The 19,308-nt window shown below is 42.5% G+C and overlaps 1 long non-coding RNA gene across 1 annotated transcript; it reads left to right on the top strand.

Moving 5' to 3' along the window:
- Positions 1-11,110: 11,110 nt before the first annotated feature.
- On the top strand, positions 11,111-13,916 carry LOC132857300 (uncharacterized). The gene is made up of 2 exons (XR_009649535.1): positions 11,111-11,256; positions 13,769-13,916. It is a non-coding gene; the product is annotated as an uncharacterized LOC132857300 (long non-coding RNA).
- Positions 13,917-19,308: the final 5,392 nt, after the last annotated feature.

Below are 19,308 nucleotides of genomic sequence, written 5' to 3'. Positions count from 1 at the left end.
GGTTAATTTATGTGTGTTTGACCCTCTGGGTAACATATAGGTATGAAAATATAGGACCTTCATAGGATCTATGTGGAGAAAAATTATTTCACACTTAAAATACTTCTTTATACTTTTAAACTTTTTTCTTTTTTAATAGTTTAACTGCATTTTAAATAAATATGCATTCTTTTCTATTTCAATATTTCATTTTGTTTGAATAATCAATATTACAATGTTTACCTGACTGTGTGTTTGTCTAAATGTATTGGTTTTTATTTACTGTCTGCATTTTATCAGGGACAATCAATAAATAAGTTTATGTCTCACATGAAACCTACACATATGAACTCGTCTCTGATTGACAGCACCTTCCGCTTCAGTCCTGCTGCATTCAGTGATCTCTTTAAAATTCCTTACATATCATCTTATCATAATATCATATGTTATATGATCTTTCTTCAAAATAAGGTGACATTTAAAATTAGAACTGTAAAGTTTTTAAATGTTCAGACAAATTTTATTCTGATAAATTAGTTCCAGGTGTAACAGATAATCACTTAAAATGTCTGTGAGGCTTAAAACAGAGGTCATTTTTGTTGACAGTACAAACACACACACATGCACACACACCCACATGCACACACACATGCACACACACATATAAACACACATACAGTACACACACAGCAATGATTAATTTGTGCTTTTGTTTTTGTTGTTTTTAGTTGAAATATTTGAATTCTATACTGTAAGTTTACTGTTTCTTTCCTACGTTGTGTCAGTGTGGGTCATTTGAAAAGCTCACTGTTTTCTTAAAGCGTTAATTCTTAAAGGTTTAGTGAACTCTCTCTTTAACTATTGACTGTTTTTATGTGTATTATGATGAAACTTTTTATTGTGTCTTTTAGAAGTTATATAAGGTTGGAGACATAAGAGCAGTTGTGTAGTATTGGGATAGTATTTACTCTGTGGTTTTATTAAAATGTTAATATTAAGGTTCGATTCCCACCGCCGCCTTGTGTGTGTGGAGTTTGCATGTTCTCCCCGTGCCTCTGGGGTTTCCTTCGGTTACTCCGGTTTTCTCCCCCAGTCTAAAGGCATGCATGGTAGGTTGATTGGCATCTCTGGAAAATTGTCCGTAGTGTGTGTTTGCATGAGTGAGTGTGAGTGTGTGTGCCCTGCGATGGGTTGGCACTCTGTCCAGGGTGTATACTGCCTTGATGCCCGATGACATCTGAGATCCCCGTGACCCGAGGTACTTCAGATAAGCGGTAGAAAATAAGTGAGTGAGTGAGATCAAGAATTTAAGGTAAATTAGAATTAAACAGAAAACACAATAATTTATTAAGAATATATTGTCCAGGCCAAAGAGAAACTATTCAGAACATTGTCATATACACTACGAGGGGTCAGTCCAGTACACATACTGGGTCTTGAAAAATAAATCAATATGGGTCTTATATATGTTGTTGTTTTGGGCCACACATTTGCTCTAGTCAAATTAGATGTGAGATTAATTTGGGCTAAATAAAGTGTGCTTTAAACTCAGTATCTTGAATTTATTCTCTTCTGGTAAGGTAGCATTTTGAATTTGTGTATGATCAGTTGGTTGCTAACTTTCCTGCCAAAGTATGCTGTATTGAAGTACGGCAATACATGTGTAGTACGATAAACAGCTTTAACAAAGATTAGGCAAACAGATTCAAATCGCAATACAGAATCATAGACAGGAAAAGAACAGGCAGGGAGGTCAATAAACACAGGTAGGCAGTCAGCGAGGCAAAAGTACAGACAGGGGCAAGGCAAATAGAGAGTAATCCAAATAATCACAAGCAATGGTTATAAACAGAAAACACACAAAGAGCACTGGGCAAAACAAAGGCTTGGTACGCACTGAGTGACGTTGCTTAAATAGCAGGAAGGAACCCAGAAGTTAGAACTCCAGAGAATGCCCCCTCGGGAGAGTGGCTGGGGGTGTTTTTACATATGCATACCTCATGAGTCCTCCATTCACTGTGCTGGACATTATCTAGCACTGAAACAGTATGAACATTTGTTAATTAGACAACTATTTATCAGCATCCACTAGTCACTCAACAGCTACTGTACATCCCCACACACAAAGGAGGCCTGTACCATGTCCTGGACCTGGTTTTCACCCATCCTTCTCCAGCTACAGACATGCCTGTTACCCCACTACACGTCTCTGATCATCACCTGGTTTCCTTCACCATCACTCTCCCTACCCTACCTAAAACTACCTCTCACCCCCTCGCTCTTACCCGCCGCAACCTTCACTCTGTCTCCCCTTCTTCTGTAGCTTCTGGCACTCTTTCTTCTCTTCCTGATCCTGATTCTTTTTCCTTACTGCCCTTGGACTCAGCCACAGATACTTTCCTCTCATCTTTTTCCTCAACTATGGACTTCCTCTTCCCTATGTCCACTAAACCCAAGAAAACTTCTTGTTCTGCTCCTTGGCATTCAGATGTGCTGCGCAACAATCAAAGAGAGCTAAGATCATCAGAGAGAAATTGGACAAGACTTCCTTCTACAAGGAAAAACTTGAAGCTTCCTCACATGACCCTCAGAAATTCCACAACATAATTTCTCTGCTCAACCCCCCGGCTCCACCTTCTTCATCCTCCCTGACTGCAGAAGACTTTGCTTCTTTCTACCAGGAGAAGATTGAGGAAATCTGCCGGACCTTCACTTCAGCCCCGACTGCACTTACATCTCAGATTATGGATTCCCCTACACCTTCGTTGTCGCATTTCTCAACTGTAGCAGCAGAAGAGATTTTACAACATCTAGTCCTAGAATCCTACCACCTGCCCATTGGATCCACTCCCTTCCACTATGCTCCAGACCATCTTGCAAGACTTTCTGCCCTTCATTACCACTATCATCAATAGATCCATAGCATCTGGTCAGGTACCAAATACTTTCAAGAGAGCAAGAGGTTATTCCCATCCTAAAGAAACCTGCTCTGGATCCATCAGACATCAGTATCTACAGACCGGTATCACTTCTCTCGTTTCTTACAAAAATTCTTGAACGCATTGTCTATAATCAACTGTCTGTCTATCTCTCACAGAACAACCTCCAAGACCAAACAGTCTGGCTTTAAAGCAGCTCATTCCACAGAGACATTTTGGATGTCTCTGAGAAACTACATGCTGCCAAACTGTCATCTGTCCTTATCCTTCTTGACCGTTCAGCAGCGTTTGATACGGTCAAGCACAAGACTCTCTTGTACACCTTCAGGAGTTGGGATTTGCGGATCAGCTTGGGAATGGCTTGGGACGCTCATATCAGGTAACATGGAGGGGAGCGACATCTGCTCCACACAGACTCTCCACTGGCGTCCCACAGGGCTCAGTACTTGGTCCTCTTTTTTCTCCCTGTATACTCACTCTCTTGGTGAAGTTATTTCCTCACATGGGTTCTCTTACCACTGCTATGCTGATGATACACAACTTATCTTCTCTTTCCCACCCTCAGATACCACAGCTTCTGATCGCATCTCAGCATGTCTGGCAGAAATTTCATCATGGATGACTGCTCATCAGTTAAAGCTCAATCCTAGAAAAACTGAACTGCTGTTCATTCCAGGTGATTCATCCCCAGGTCATGATCTTGCTGTATCCTTGCACAACGATCTGATCTCCCCTTCAGCCACAGCTCGCAACCTTGGGGTAACCTTGGACAATTAACTGTCCTTTTCCTCTCATGTTGCTAATGTGACTCGCTCATGTCAGTTTCTTCTCTACAACATTAGAAGGATTCGGCCATTTTTGTCCACACAGGCTGCTCAGGTACTTGTTCAACCTCTTGTAATTTCAAGACTGGATTACTGCAACACACTGCTGGCAGGTCTACATATGAACGCAATTTGTCCTCTGCAAATGATTTAAAATGCAGCTGCCTGGCTTGTTTTCAACCTGCCAAAATTCTCGCATACCACCCCGCTGCTGCGATCCCTCCACTGGCTTCCGGTAGCTGCACACATCAGATTCAAAACACTGATGCTGGCCTACAAAGCCAAAAATGGACCAGCTCCCTCTTACCTCAAGGCCCTCATCACTCCTCACACTGCACCCCACACCCTCCGAACTACCAGCACTGCTCGACTGGTCCCACCATCTCTCAGGGTAAGAGGCAAGTATACTACAAGACTCTTCTCTGTTCTGGCACCAAGGTGGTGGAATGAACTTCCCCTAGAGGTCCGGACAGCTGAGTCACTGGCTATTTTCAAGCGGCGGTTGAAGACCTACTTATTCAGGAAACACTTCAACTAGCACTTCTTTCCTTATCTTTTGCAAATAAAAATAAAATAAATAAAAATAAACACCTTTGACATTTTTTCATTGTAATTTTGAACAAAGTTTTAAAAGAGTTTTAAACTCATGGTATCTTAAGTATGTAACTTAGTGAGCCAGCATTAATGTATTCAATGCTAGAGATTTAAGCACTTACGTACGTCGCTCTGGATAAGGGCGTCTGCCAAATGTTGTAAATGTAAATGTAAATATTTGGTAGTAGCTCAGGTACAAAAGTCTCCAGCAGGGGGCAGAGCTTTTTTTGACAGAGCCACACAGTTATGGAACAGACTTCATTTACATTTACATTTGTGGTATTTAGCAGACACCCTTTTCCATAGTGACCTACAATTTATTTCAATTCATACAACTGAGCAATTGAGGGTTAAGGGCCTTGCTCAGGGGCCCAGGAGCAGTAGCTTGGTGGACATGGGACATTCCAATTTGTGTTCAGGACTCAGACACAGTCTCAGAATTTAAGTCCAGACTAAAAACACATTGGTTTAATCTAGATTTTTATGAATAGCTTTTCTTAGGTAAAGGAGCATATCCTGATGTTCTGATAAGTGTTAACTACTGCCATGTCTGTCCACTTAGCAAAGTCCACCACAAATCGTACTTCTAGGTTTCTTTCCTTAACACCAAACCTGCCCATCACCTCCTCATCACCTCTGTTCATCACCCTGCCAGTTGAAGTCTGCTCCGGTCACTACTCTCTCCAACTGGAATACTCTCCATCACCTTATCTAACTCACTCCAGAATCTTTCCTCCTCTTCTAACTCACAGCCTACTTGTGGAACATAATGTAGTGGAAATTTTCACTTTAGAGATGTTCATAAAAACCTGTCCTTCTATGCTTCTATACTTCTCATGGCTGGTAGTTATTGTAACTAGAGATTGCAGTTGTTTTCCTAAAACAGCTTCCAGCAGATCGTTCCCGTAGGACCTTGATAGGTACAGATTAGCTTTGGTCAGAAGATGAGCAGGCTTCTAAGCCAATGGTTGATGATGTTTTCCTTTTACATGTCTTCTTTGTTTGAATTCTGTCTATAAAATCCTGATGTTATCTATGACGAGGGCCTTTAGTCTCTCATGTTACATGTGGAGTGTTGGGTCCTGCTGCACAGCTGAACACAATAAATATGTGAAACCTTTTTTACTCTTGCCCGTGCCTACCAGTGTGATATTTTATGTTTTAAATTCTCTCAAACCTCATTTCTTCCACAACAAGCTGGTGTAGTCGGCAGGATTCCACGTTTGAGGATCGGCCATGGGAACTCCTGAGGAGGCGAACTGCAGGCGCCTTGGAGGCTGTTAACTTCACCTCGAACTGCAAAATTGGCCATGAGTGTGAGAGGACTCGGGAGTTCACCGTGAGCTGCCTCAAAGCTGGAATCAAAAGTAATTGGACACGTGGAAGGTGAGAGAATTTATTTATTTTTAATTGTAAGGTTGTAAGGGTTTTATCCAGAGAACCCTAGTTAAATTTATTAGTGTTGAATAGTAAAACTATATTGATGGTTGTCTCTGTGTGAAAAGGGCTGTAAAGACAGGATTTAGACCTGGATCTGTGGACAGGTCAGGGACCTGGATAGGCACCTAGTGCATGGCCTAGAAATAAAAAGTATTAGTAATCCCACTAATCTGGGATTAGGTGCTAAAGGTGTCTTGTTTGCGAAATTTTAAGAAAACCCGCCGCTAAGAGCTGACGAGCTCGGCGTAGACTCTCCGGAGAGCAAAGCAGGCTAGGGGAAAAGAGAAAAGGCCAAAACAAAAAAGATAAAGTACACACACACAGCACAGAGTACAGGCACAGAGACTGTCAACATTAAACTAAGATAGTCATGGGCAACAGTAAATCTAAGAGCAAGCTCAGTAAGAGTGTCACTGGACCTATTGTGAATTATATGAGAACTGATTATGGTCCTGATTCTGTATCACAACTAATGTGATGAGTGACGGAGTGTGTCTTCCCAGATGGCAGTAGTGTTAGCCTGAAACACTCACTGAAATATTATCTACTCCAAATTGAAAAAGATAAGAAGACGAACAGGGTAAATGTAAAGGACATCTTTTCACATGTGAGGCCAAGAAAGGTTTAAGAAAAGCACAATCTACTCCAAAGAGATTATTTACACAATATTTACAGAATACACAGAGTACAATGAGAAGCTCACAAAGTCTCCAGTTTCTTAAGTCTTTTTCAGACGATCCTGACCTGGATGGACCGCCTCCTCGACCACGTCTGGGAGCGGCTGCGTCATGTCAACAGGTGTGCATGGATCCGGAGCCAGCTCATGCGGAACCGAAGAAGAGTCCATTCTCCCCACCGATCGCAGATTGTACACGTCAGAGAGGAAAGCAGAAGGAGAATACTGATCTTGAACCAGTTGAAGAAGAGGCTTCGACTCCAGAGGTTAAAGAGCAACATTGCCCATGGTGGAAATAGCGGGGCCGGATGGAGACCCCATGCTACTACACCATCCCTGGGCACTAAAGGGCATTGAGCATGCTCATGAGCACCTCCCTGACCCGAGAGAAGTCGGGGGAGTTGGGAGTTGGAACGTTTTTGCAAAGAATTCCGTTCCACCTCACTTGAACTGAGGAGCCTGCTAATAACAGCGGATATAACGCGGATTAAGTATGAAAGGCCGGATGAAAATCTGTGCATGAGACACCTAGCCCATGAGAGCGGGAGAGAGATGAGAGCACGTACTCTAACTTCATAATGGAATTATGTGAAGCGTAAGGCTTTTTTGTGATGCTTTTCCATTGAAGATGGATATGACAAAGATTGCGCTGTGCAAACAGGAGGACAGCGCGAACAGTTGTTCAGTATCTTCATCGCCTCACTGACATACACAACGTGCACAGCGGCCTCATTCCCCCAACTGATATGAGTGAGGGGGCAGTGAGCACACTTGAGAAACAGTTTCATGAATGGACTGATCACAGGAATATGAAAAGGAACTTGATCCAAGATGGCGGCGCGGCAGTAGCACGCAGCGGCCTCTCCGGATTCAATACGGTGCTATTTACATTTTCTAAGTTTTTATTTACGGTTTTTAGCCCGACCATTGCTTCTACATGGATGCCAGGGACAGCGGTGTTCATGTATACAACCATCAGGACCTAATAAAGTACAGAAATCGTGTAACAACCAACCTGCACGATGATGTACTGGCACGATAGGCTACGTGACCTCGGCTTGCTGTGGAGACCAGGCCTCCAGTCCCCGGTATCGCCTGATACCAGAGACCAGGAGAGGGGACGCCGAAAGCGGTGCGCGAGGAAGCGGAAGCGCGGTAAGCGGGCGGGTGTCCGTGCTAGGCTAAAAATAAACCCTAGCCGGCCGGCTCTCCCGTCCATTCTACTAGCCAACGTTTGCTCCCTGGACAATAAACTGGACTACATCCGACTCGAACGCTCTACACGGAGAGAGATTAGAAACTGCTGCGTGTTCGTTTTCACGGAGACGTTGCGCAGCGACAGAGTTCCGGACGCCGCCATTCAACTGGACGGGCTAACTTCATTTAGAGCTGACAGAAATGCAGCTCTGTGCGGTAAGACTCGCGGTGGTGGTGTGTGTGTTTATATCAACACGGATTGCAAGAACTCTGTGCTTGTTTCTAGTTACTGCTCATCGTCAGTGGAGTTTGTGACTGTTAGATGCAGACCATTTTATTTACCATGGGAATTTACTACTGTTTACATTGTCGGAGTTTACATTCCTCCTAGCGCTAATGCTAAAGAGGCGCTAAGTGAGCTTTACGGAGCTATTAGCGACCTGCAGAATGTTCACCCCGACGGACTTTTTATCATCGCCGGAGATTTCAACCATGCAAATCTCAAGTCAGTGCTCCCTAAATTCCATCAACATGTGGACTTTTTCACCTACGAGAGGTGAAAACACGCTGGATCTTGTTTACACAAACATTCCCGGCGCGTACCGTGCGGAGCCCTGCCCCCACCTCAGCTACTCAGACCACATCACTGTTATGATAATTCCAGCATACAGACCACTCGTCAGACGCACAAAACCGGTTATGAAGCAGGTGAACACCTGGCCAGCAGGAGCCACCTCTGCTCTTCAGGACTGCTTTGAGTGCACTGACTGGAATATCTTCAGGGAGGCTGCAACCAACGGTGACTCTGCCAACTTGGAGGAGTACACGTCATCAGTGACCAGTTACATCGGCAAGTGCATTGATCACGTGACCATCTCCAAGACCATCACTACACGCTCCAACCAGAAGCCGTGGATGACTGCTAATGTACGTGCTCTGCTGAGGACTAGAGACCTAGCCTTCAGAACAGGGGACAGGGCGGCCCTAAGAACAGCAAGGGCCAAACTGTCCCGAGCCATCAGAGAGGCAAAGCGCGCACATGCCCAGACAATCCACAGCCACTTCCAGGACAGCGGAGACACCCGGCGCATGTGGCAGGGCATACAGGCGATCACAAACTACAAGACAGCTTCACCTGCTTGTGATAGCGACGCCTCCCTCCCAGACGCGTTGAACGATTTCTATGCAGAGTTAACCCACGGAAGGCTGCTGGACCAGACAACATTCCTGGCAGGGTGCTCAGAGAATGTGCAGAACAGCTAGCGGATGTCTTTACGGACATCTTCAACATTTCCCTGAGCAGCGCCATTGTTCCTACGTGCCTCAAAACTACCACCATCGTTCCTGTCCCAAAGAAGTCTACAGTGTCCTGCCTCAATGACTATCGTCCCGTTGCACTCACACCCATAGTTATGAAGTGCTCGTCATGAGGCACATCAAGACCCAGCTACCACCCTCACTGGACCCCTTACAGTTTGCGTATCGTCCAAACCGATCCACAGACGATGCCATTGCCACATCCCTCCACTTAGCCCTCACCCACCTGGACAATAAAGACACTTATGTACGAATGCTGTTCATAGACTTTAGTTCAGCATTCAATACAATCATCCCTCAGCACCTGATTGGGAAGCTGAGCCTGCTGGGACTAAACTCTGCAACTGGATCCTGGACTTCCTGACTGGGAGACCTCAGTCAGTCCGGATCGGGAATAGCATCTCCAGCACCACCACACTGAACACTGGAGCTCCTCAAGGCTGCGTGCTCAGTCCACTGCTGTTCACTCTGCTGACTCACGACTGTGCAGCAACGCACAGATCGAGTCATATTATCAAGTTCGCCGATGACACGACCGTGGTGGGTCTCATCAACAAGAACGACGAGTCAGCATACAGGGAGGAGGTGCAACAACTAACTGCCTGGTGTAGAGCCAACAACCTTTCTCTGAATGTGGATAAAACTAAAGAGATGGACTTCTTGGTTGTGGACTTCAGGAGAGCACAGAGTGACTACTCTCCGCTGAACATCGACGGATCATCTGTAGAGATCGTCAAGAGCACCAAATTTCTTGGTGTTCATCTAGCGGAGAACCTCACCTGGTCACTCAACACCAGCGCCATCACCAGGAAAGCCCAGCAGCATCTCTACTTCCTACGAAGGCTGAGAAAAGCACATCTCCCTCCCCCCATCCTGACCATGTTTTACAGAGGGACCATTGAGAGCATCCTGAGCAGCTGCATCACTGTCTGGTTCGGGAACTGCACCATCTCAGATCGCAAGACCCTGCAGCGGATTGTGAGGACAGCGGAGAAGATCATTGGGGTCTCCCTTCCCTCTATCATAGACACTTACACCACACGCTGCATCCGCAAAGCCAACAGCATTGTGGATGACCCCACACACCCCTCACACACACTCTTCACCCTCCTGCCATCTGGAAAGAGGTACCGAAGCATTCGGGCCCTCACGACCAGACTGTGTAACAGTTTCTTCCCACAAGCCATCAGATTTCTCAATAACTGAACTGTACTGTACTGAGCACAACATACACACACATCATCTGTATGGACTGCATAGACCCTCACAAAACACACACACTGACACAACATACTGTTTACATGCTGCTTACAATCCAGCAAACTGTTTACATGCTGTTTTGCACACCTTTTCTGCTGTTTTTGCACAAACTGTCCCAACATTTCAGCCGTTTTTGCACATATTGTACAATATCTCAGCCATTTCGCACATACTATATAATATTTCAGACATTTGCTGTTTTTTGCACAATTCTATATATTATCCCAAGGACCTGCTGCTAAGAAACTGTGTTCATTCTAATGTTACTGCACGAAATATTGTTTGAACATTCAGTATTCACATACAGTATATACACCGGTCGGTCGGCGCTGTTTCTGTTACTGTTTACTATTTATTGTCTTTTGTGTATTGCATTTTTTGTACTTTTTGTATTGTCTTGTAATTTTGTCTCTTGTCCTGCACTGTCTCTTGTCCTGCACTGTGTTTTGTCCTGCACTGTGTTTTGTCCTGCACTGTCTTTTGTCCTGCACTGTCTTGTCTGTCTTGTTTGTCTTGTCCTGCACTGTTTGCACCAGGTTGCACAGTCGCACTTTATGTGGCTAAGACTACTTACAAGTCTTTAGCCCTGTCTTTGTTTTATGTAGCACCTTGATCCTGGAGAAACGTTGTCTCATTTCACTATGTACTGCAACAGCTATATATGGTTGAAATGACAATAAAAGCTTCTTGACTTGACTCTTGACTTGAATATCTGACAAGGTGAAAAACCTATGCATCATGTGAGACACTGGAAAGCTGAGCCTCATCATACAACATGCTCTGCATGCGGAAAAGCTGCTCACGCAAAGTAAGAAGGAGCAGGAAAAAAAAAGAGAGAAGCGTGAACCCACACAGTTCAGCTGACAATGATGCAAGCCAGGAGGAGGCAGAAGAGGAAGAGCAGGAGAGAGTGGATGTTTTATTTGCGGAGGACAAGATCACTGGGCAAGGGAATGCCCTAAGAAACACGACAATGAAAGTGCATGACCATCAACATCTCAGGTCGAGGAGGTCAGTCCTGAAGGGATGGGTGATTCAAAATCTTTGATGCTATGCAATGAGGAAATGCTTCAGCTAACTTCTGACTCTGACTTAAATGCTAATGTTTTGAATGCTATTGATTTTCTTGAAAAGAAATATACTCCACAAGGCATATATGCAAAGTACAATTTAGATGCCTACAAGCACATGCCAGTGCACACATTGAATGTAAAAAGGGAAAAGACATTGTGTTTTTAGTAGATTCTGGTGCAGGAAACTCTGATCAAATTACATGAGTTGAGTAAGATGCCAAAAATGAGTGGTAGATCCCCGAATTCAGTTGGAGTGTCTGGGATTAACGTGAAAGAAAAATTACAGCACCCTTAAGGTGTGTTGGGGATAACCAACAGTCATTCACATTTTCTTTTCTGCTATCTGAATGCTGCCCAATTAATTTGATGGGCAGGGATTTGGTTTGCAAATGGGGAATAAACCTAATTAGCCTCCAAATGAATTGAAAGTGTGTACAAGTCAAACAGGTGAATTTCAAGGTGTTAAGTGGGACCCCAGACCTCTGTTGTATGTGTATGAGTGGGAACTCAGCACCTCTGCTGTGAATTCAGTGAATCAAGGTCTCATAGATAAGGCCCGTGATGTTACTAACCCTACACGCACACAATACATGGACACACATTATCTGCACTGCACAGCTCACACACACATAAGGGAATAGATGCACATTATGAACAAGAAGGTTTGAGAACCACAAACATAGCAGATGTGTTATTGTTGAAGAATATGTATTGGGATAATTACAGATGTTCTGTAGAAGTGAGTCTTTGTAAAATACATGTAAGGCCAGGGAAGACACACCCATTCACTATGGAAAATTTCTGAGTCTCTATCAAAAGGTGAAAAAGAGAAGTGGGAAGATTTAGGAAAGTGGACACTAAAATGTCTGAAAACGTGATTGGAAACCCAGTTCAGATCCCACAGTGTTGTACAGTGAGAAAACTAAAGCCTACTGCATGCCTTTGAATTGGATAGCTTTTGCTGACAGAATAGTTGAGATAATGCCACAGGCAGACAAATAAATCTGAAAGCAATGTGGCAGTTACCACATATTTCTGTAGATGATCCTCATTAAAACGTAGTTCTTAAGGAACTCTGAGAAAACATGATGTGGGTCTAAATAAGAATTGTGCATCAGTGCAAGTAAACCCCAGATTTGATTACAGGCCTTGTAAATTGCGGTAACCTTAATTTTGGTTTGTGTTATATATTAATGGAAAAATCACATTGTGAATCTACAACCGTTTATAATGAAGCTTGATAGTTGCAAATTGCAAAATACTGTAGCAGGTGAAATTCCTGCGACAGCTGATATCAGAACAAGGTAAAAGTATAGAAGAAAACAGAGTTGCAGATATACAAAACAATCCAAAGCCTAAAATAAAGAAACAACTAATGTCATTTTAGGCATGCGTTCTTATTGCAGAACCTTTATACATAATTATGCAATCCTCGAGGCTCCCTTGAGTGCAATGGCTCATGGGAAGGGTCTACAGGCCCACAGTGCACTTAGTAGGACATCTGAAAAAGAAAAGGCCTTTGTAAGAGTTGAAACTAGCCTTACAATCCACACCCAGATTAGAAATACCAGGTCCAAACTAATTTATTCATGCAGGTAGTAGATCTATATGTGTGAAAAAAAGGGGTGTATGACATCAGTATTATGGCAAAATCATGAAGGAAAAATTAAGACCAGTAGACAATTTTTTAACTAAACTGGATCCAGTGGCAGTGGGACTGCCTTAGTATTTAGGGTCTGTAGGAACAGCTAAAAAAGCAATTAATGCTTCAATGCTTCAATGTACATCAATGACATTGTAGAATACAGTGAAATTACCCTATATGTCTACAGCACAATGGCTGAGATTTCACACTATTTTACTTGAACTGCCAAATGTTAAAGTAAAACACTGTACTAAACTCTGCAACTCTTCTTTCACAGAAGTTGATGGAGAACATCACAACCGTGTAACCGTTGTAAATTAAATTTGCAGGTCTAATTTGCAGGAGACACCATCCAGACCTTGAACTGTTTGTAAATGGATCAGCCTTCAGAAACTAGAAAACAGGCTGTAGCTGTTTAAGATATGCAGCAGTCATAGAATATGTAATAGTGAAAGCTTAATCATTATCAGGAAACCTCTCTGAACATGCAGCAGAGTTAATGTCTCTAACAGAAACATGTAAATTAGCACAAGGCAAAAATGTTTCCATTTATACAGATAACAGATATGATTTGGGCATGTTGTGGAAACCTAAAGGTATCCTTACTTATTAGGTAAATAAATCATGTACAATGGCCGGATTTCTGATCTCATGAATGCAGTTCTATGAACAAAATCCTTTGCTATATGTCAATTTGAAGCACATACTGTACAGAGATAACTGACTCCATTTCACAGGGTAATGCCAAAGCGGATGCAGCAGCAAAAAAAATTCCTCTATGTATAAAGAAACTTTGTGTATTTTGAAAATATGAACTCCCACAGCTGACCTTGAGGATCTTCAGGCATGTTGCACAGCAGAAGAAAATGCAGCAAGGAGAAAAGCAGGATGTGTGGTAAGAAATGGGGTTTGGTACAGCCCCAATGACAAACCATGCTTGCCAAATAAATTGTTTCCTTACTATAATAAGTTGACGCATGAGTAAGACCATGCATCAAAAGGAGGGAGGTACAGCAGTATCTCTAGATATCGGTAAACCAAATATTTTGTGAGCGATGCTGTGTTGTTATGCAACCTTGTCCTCTATTCGTTCACAAATTCATAAGCAGGTGAAGGAAACACTGCCTAAGGTGACTGGGTGGTGGTGAAGGATTTCGAGAGGAAAAGCTGGAGAAGCAGGAAGTGGCTTGGACCATTTCAGGTACTTCTGACCATGCAAACGGCGGTGAACGTTGCAGAGAGAGCGACGTGGATTCACATTAGCCATTGTAAGCGGGTTCCCGAGCCAAAGGAAAAACCATCAATCGACAACTGCTAAGAGGAAGGAGAAGGGGCATCAGGGCACACGGTGACGTGCTAGTAACCTCTCCCGTGAGCTCCAACTGACTCTCTACGATGCGTAAAGTGTCTGAGTCAGAAGAAAACAGAAGAAACACCGGTATGGGACCTGCTTGCCAACACTGAGAAGAAGCAGCGTCATCTGAAGGAGTAACATCGACACATGCACACAAATGTGAACACAAATGTTAACGAACTTAATAAACTAAGTGAAAGAGGTAAATGTGACATTTACGATAGTTGACGACAACAGAAGACTGTACAGTATTACACCCAGATTCTCATACACACACATATAAGATCTGATTTCTAGAGACGATCAACATAGACGAGTAAAAGCTCCTGTTAAGATGAGGAGCCTTTTTGACTATTACCCTAGAGTCCTAGGGATCATTGGCATCCTTATGATCTGTCTGTTAATAAAAGACGCAGAGACGTGTCTGATGATGACTTTCCTCCGCCAGAACATATACTAAAAGGTAAACCGAGTAAATTCTTTGATTCCTTCTTCCCACAGTATGGGATGACTCGGGTAAGGAATCAACTAGGTCACACATTATCGGCTTGCCACTTATGTTAACTCCACTAATCGGGCAACCAAAGGTACACAACAAGAACTCAAAATAGAATGGCCTTAGATATTCTATTAGCTAAAGAGGGAGGTGTAAGTGCCATGATAGGAGATCAGTGTTGCACCTTCATTCCCTTGAATGATGATGACCATGGGTCTATCTCTGATGCACTGCATGATATGCACAAAGTGACAAACCAAATAAAACGAGACGGACTTCTCCATTTGACAGTGACTATTTCTCTGAATTTTGCTCAGAAACAGACAAAATGTGAATGCGGACAGTAGAGACTGTGACTTGTAGTGAAGTTACAACAAGATCAATGCTTAATGCTTTGCCTTTAACTGCATATTTTTTATATACGGGTCCTGTCCCCACAAAAACAGCATATCCTGTCTATATCTGATGCTGAGAAGCTAGTTCATGCTTTCATGACCTCTAGACTGGACTATTGTAATGCATTACTAGGTGGTTGTCCTGCATCTTTAATAAATAGGCTACAGTTAGTCCAAAATGCAGCTGCCAGAGTTCTCACTAGGACAAGAAAGTATGACCATATAACCCCAATTTTATCATCTCTACACTGGCTACCTGTTAAGTTTAGAATTGATTACAAACTGCTGCTACTTACGTACAAGGCTCTTAATGGTTTAGCTCCCATGTATCTAACTAGTCTTCTAACACATTACAATCCTTCACGCTCTCTGAGATCACAAAACTCAGGACTTCTGGTAGTTCCCAGAATATCTAAGTCTACTAAAGGTGGTAGAGCGTTTTCTTATTTATCTCCCAAACTCTGGAATAGTCTTCCTGATAGTGTTCGGGGCTCAGACACACTTTCACAGTTTAAATGTAGATTAAAAACTCATCTCTTTAGTCAGACGTACACATAATACATCCCATAATATTGTGCTCTATTACACTAGACTTGCACATTCTTATGAACAGCAGATATGTTAATCCCTCTGCACTGCTCTTCTCTTCTCTTTTTCTACCCATGCTGAGACACCCATGCTATGATCGTCTTCCGTGCATTGAAATTTTTGGACCTCCACTGAGACAAGGCTGACTCTGTGAGAACCCTGAGACATCTACAGATCCACCGGCTCCAGTTGGACTCTGTGATACTTGTATATTTGTAACCACACCATCTAGTGTCACCCAGATGAGGATGAGGTTCCCCTTGAGTCTGGTTCCTCTCAAGGTTTCTTCCTTTACCAATCTAAGGGAGTTTTTCCTTGCCACTGTTGCCTGAGCCCTCAGACTTGCTCATTGGGGACAAATACATATACACACATACATACATACATACACACTGTGAACTGTATATATCTTGAATTTTTATTATATTAATTCTTTATACTTCTCCTTATGTTTATCTTTTGTTCTATGTTTATGTTCTGTAAAGCTGCTTTGTGACAATGTCCATTGTAAAAAGCGCTATACAAATAAACTTGAATTGAATTGAATTGAATTATCCACTGAAGATCATGTATTTTATGAAGCATTCATGAGAACCCTACAGTGGAAATGATATGCTGATGTGAGATTATACATGATTGAGCTTAGTTTAAGGCTTACATGATTGTACTCTAGCTGATTAATTGATTAACAGTGTATTGAGTAGTTGTTTAACAATACTGGTATCTATCATTTAGAGTTTAGTTTTTGTTACAGATTAATGATTAGTAAACATTTGGTGTATTGTCCCAGGGACAAAAGGGGGGAATTGTAGTGGAAATTTTCACTTTAGAGATGTTCATAAAAACCTGTCCTTCTATGCTTCTATACTTCTCATGGCTGGTAGTTATTGTGACTAGAGATTGCAGTTGTTTTCCTAAAACAGCTTCCAGCAGATCGTTCCCGTGGGACCTTGGTAGGTACAGATCAGCTTGGTCAGAAGATCAGCAGGCTTCTAAGCCAATGGTTGATGATGATTTCCTTTTACATGTCTTCTTTGTTTGAATTCTGTCTATAAAATCCTGATGTTATCTATGACGAGGGCCTTTAGTCTCTCATGTTACATGTGGAGTGTTGGGTCCTGCTGCACAGCTGAACACAATAAATATGTGAAACCTTTTTTACTCTTGCCCGTGCCTACCAGTGTGATATTTTATGTTTTAAATTCTCTCAAACCTCATTTCTTCCACAACAATAACCACTGACCACATTGATCACACCTTGAATTTCTAACTTCAAACTGATGACCCTGTCTGATGCTCTTTTCATCTCTAAAACATTTCTCACACACTCATACTTCAGGATCACTCCTACCCCATTTCTCTTCCTATCCACACCATAATAAACAGTTTGTTTCCCCCTACAATACTACGTACTTTGCTCCCCTTCCACCTGGGCTCCTGCACACACAGTATATCTACCTTCCTTTTCTCCATCAAGTAATTCACTGTAATTGTAGCAATGTTAAGAGACTTTATTCTCAGACCTGTACTAGTTTTTTCAACTACAATATAAATTTTTACATTTACATTTAAGAGGTTTTTTGTCCTGTGGCATTGAGTGGTGCACTGATATTGATTCACAGGAGATCGGACCTCAACATTTACTATTTTAACCATTCATTCATTCATCTTCTACCGCTTATCCGAACTTCTCGGGTCACGGGGAGCCTGTGCCTATCTCATCGGACATCGAGGCAGGATACACCCTGGACGGAGTGCCAACCCATCGCAGGGCACACACACACACTCTCATTCACACAGTCAATTTTTCCAGAGATGCCAATCAACCTACCATGCATGTCTTTAGACCGGGGAGGAAACCGGAGTACCCGGAGGAAACCCCCGAGGCACGTGGAGAACATGCAAAATCCACATACACACGGTGGAGGCGGGAATCGAACCCCCAACCCTGGAGGTGTGAGGCGAACGTGCTAACCACTAAGCCACCGTGACCCCCTACACTGGAGAGTTGTGATTATAAATTACATCATTTCTACATCTGTATATAAGTCAAGTGGAATTATTTAACCAGGATCTTTGGAGCAGCTTGGCGAATGTGCTAACCACTAAGCCACCATGGCCCCCCCATTTTAACCAGTGCTGTGTAAATACTGTGACCTCTGGAGTCGATGAACTCGTATACGCGTTTTGTGGCATAATCTCCTGTTAAGGCCGAAACGAACTTAAACTACACTTACAGTTTCGATCGTACAGACAAGAGCAATACATCAATCGAATCTGTAAATGGTCTACTTTTATCTTTATACACACATAATAACAACAAAACACTGTGCTTTTGTAGAATAAAGAAAATAAACAGAGTGCGTTCTCTGCCATCTCGGTCTCGGTCACCACTCTTCACACACACATAAATAAAACAACCCAAATCTCAGTGAATACTTGCCTCAAATACAAGATAAATATATGCATAGAAAGCTTGAAGTGTCTACTTTTAAATAAACAAGTCAAAAACAAATAATCTATTTTTATGTAATCCCTATGAAAGTAAGGAGTGGTCCGGTTTCTCCTGTTTCGCCTCATGATAGATAATGTGTTCCCGCCTCCGTCTGAGCGCGCTGTTCATATGCAAATGAACTGAGGAGATTCAGGTGATCACGGACACGCCCCCGAGACACAGGGGTGACTCAGTACATGAAATCCGGACCTGTGTGCTTTGCAAAGCAAAGCATGGTAAGAGGCAGGACACTACTTGGAAATGCCAGGCATGTGATGTTCACTTGTGTGTTCAGCTGAAAAGGAACTGTTTCCTAGAGTGGCACAAAGATGTATAACTGTTCAATTCTGGGTACTATGTGACAGAGTAGGTTAGTGGGCTTCCTGATTGTGTCTTCTGTGTTATTACTAACTTCTAAAGTGATTTTGTGTGATAGTTAAATATTCTAAATAAACTACAAACAAAAAATACACATTTATTTTGTCCTCACATTCTTTCTTGTAACTCCTCTCTCAGTCACATACCTGCCTGAAAGGCTCATTATGCAGCTCATTATGTGGGCCTTTGTCTTCTCAGGTGTGAATCACATTAATATTCATGATAGTTGACGCCTACTCACATATGTCCTTTACAAACAAAAAGTGTCTTAGAAAATTTAAATCAATATATTGTTTTCTGTGAGCGAGTAAACAGGATGATTTTCACATAAATTTAAAACAAAAACTATAGGCTACAAGATCCAGTTCTCAAAAGTCTTGTGAACTGATGTTCTGTATGTGTTTTATGGCCTTATTCAAGTGATGTAAAATATTTAATTTTTCACTAACCATGCATAAACATTGTTTTCTCAAAAACACAATCATGTACATACATGCTGCTCACATATTATTGTAGTCCAGTTTGTGCTGATTACAGTGATATTAGACTTTAGCCATTTATGTCTTTATAAGTAACTGAAAAAAGCACAAATGTCAGGGTATGACAAAACTTCTCCAGGCCCTAAAAATACCCTCAGACTTCATAGGGTTAAAAATGCA

The sequence above is a fragment of the Tachysurus vachellii genome, chromosome 14, assembly GCF_030014155.1.
Source record: "Tachysurus vachellii isolate PV-2020 chromosome 14, HZAU_Pvac_v1, whole genome shotgun sequence".
In the NCBI taxonomy this organism is placed as follows: Eukaryota; Metazoa; Chordata; class Actinopteri; order Siluriformes; family Bagridae; genus Tachysurus; species Tachysurus vachellii.
The sequence above is the reverse complement of the archived record's forward strand: the minus strand, read 5'-3'. Positions and strand labels throughout refer to the sequence as shown.